Source organism: Cyphomyrmex costatus, unplaced genomic scaffold, assembly GCF_001594065.2.
Source record: "Cyphomyrmex costatus isolate MS0001 unplaced genomic scaffold, Ccosl1.0 scaffold834, whole genome shotgun sequence".
NCBI lineage: Eukaryota > Metazoa > Arthropoda > Insecta > Hymenoptera > Formicidae > Cyphomyrmex > Cyphomyrmex costatus.
In genome coordinates, this window is record NW_017280413.1 from 19,300 (window position 1) to 21,327 (window position 2,028).

Below are 2,028 nucleotides of genomic sequence, written 5' to 3' on the forward strand. Positions count from 1 at the left end.
AGTGAAATCTAACCAATTAGTATTTTATCGCTTTGAAATGTGATTTTAACAGCACGAATCGTTTAATTAATATGATAATGTAGTAATATGCACCGAAGATATACCTACATCACGTTAATAAATAAATAAAAACATGTTGTCCAAAGTCGACGCGTTAATTAATACGCCTCCGCCTCGCTTTCGCTATCCCCCTCACCATAATAAAACAGACTAAGCCAAATAATGATAAATATAATAATAATGATGAAAATTTTGGAAATATATGTCAAGAAGATTCAAGAAATAATTGCAATAAAAAGCGTTGCTCAGACGATCAGAATTCAGAAAATAAATGTGCTAAACGACGTCGTCAGTGCAAAGATAATACAGATCAAGAAGATTCAAGAAATAATTGCAATAAAAAGCGTTGCTCAAACGATCAGAATTCAGAAAATAAATGTGTTAAACGACTTCGTCAGTGCAAAGATAATATAGAATATAATCGTAAAAAACGTGATAAATATCAACAGACTTTACCAAATAGTCGAGCTAAAAAAGTACAGCGATACAAAGAAGATTTGATAAATAATCGTGCAAAACAAATGCATCGTTATAAAGCGAATTTAGAACCAAATCGTTCTAAAAAAAGAATGCGTTACTCGAAAAATAGTCAGCACGAACGAGATCGACAAAAACTTTATTGTGATAACAAATGGTTGTATAATAAACGATATTACGAAAAAAATAAATCAAAATCTAATCTTTTAAAAGAAAATCATAATACTGCCAAAAATATTATTAGAAAATATGAAAAATTTAGGTCAAAAAATTATATAAAATTTAATAATCCTGCGGCAATTGAAAATAGTGATAACATATTTCGGAAATTTTTTTAGAAAACTGTAATATGCAAATTGTAACCTGTTTACTTATATGTATGTATGTTCATTTTGAATTTGCACCTTGAATGATCTATTAGTTACTTTTCGTGGTACATATTCAATCAGAAGTGTGCTTGAGTCTTGCTACTAAATGCAAAACTATTGATCAAAAATTATGTGCACTTCGTGGCAAATCAAAACATACAGCTTCATCTGAAAATTATTTTATCGATGGTACGTATCGTAATATTTCTTCATCATAAATATTGGTAATGAACATGGAAGGTCAAATTACGAATGTATTACCTTTGATAGAAGCACAAGGAAAAAAATCATGCGACAATAGTTTATGTAAAATTTATGATCCATTTCTGATTGATTGTTATGAAAAAGTCCTTCAATCGATAAGTATATGTACTTTTAACGAAATTCCACAATTGTTACAAAAGATTCATGAATGTACAATAAAAACAAATTATGAATGTATAATAAAAACAAATTCGAATACAAAGTTGGGTCACACGCATTGTTGTTACATTGATATAACTCTTTGCAAAGCAATGTCTCTTCCCATTAACTTATTATCGCCTCATTTCCCAAAAGTTAGATATGTCAAACGGTTAATTTATCAAATAACAAATTTATATCAACAGATGTTGAAACTAGAGAAGGCTTTATGTTCTGCTGATTTAGATACATTGAATGAAATTATAACTTTGGCAGAAGAAAAAGCAAAACGTATGTACAGTGTGACTGTACTTGTGAGGAACGGCACAACTTGGTCACTTCATCCGCTGCTCTTTTTACGCGATAGCTCAAAAGATGGACACAATAATGTAATTAGCAAAAGTGCGGTTCTTCCTTAAATTTTATGTGCTACGATATTCGAGCCGTACTAATTTTTGTTGGGCGCCAGGCACGAGAGAGCGTGCCACTCTTCGCAATAAATTAAGATGTTACGCTCGGACAAAGAAATTACAGAGCAACGGAATTCACGACGGACAGGCTCAGCTAGCTCAGCCAACGAAATTGGTAGAGGGGGTGGTTCGCGATATGCGGGAAACAATGTCGGAGAACGAGGTAGAGACAGACAGAAATAATCAGACAGAAATTAACATTAAGAATAACAAAGAGTTCCCACTTTATTCAGTTCGCGTCGATACATGAG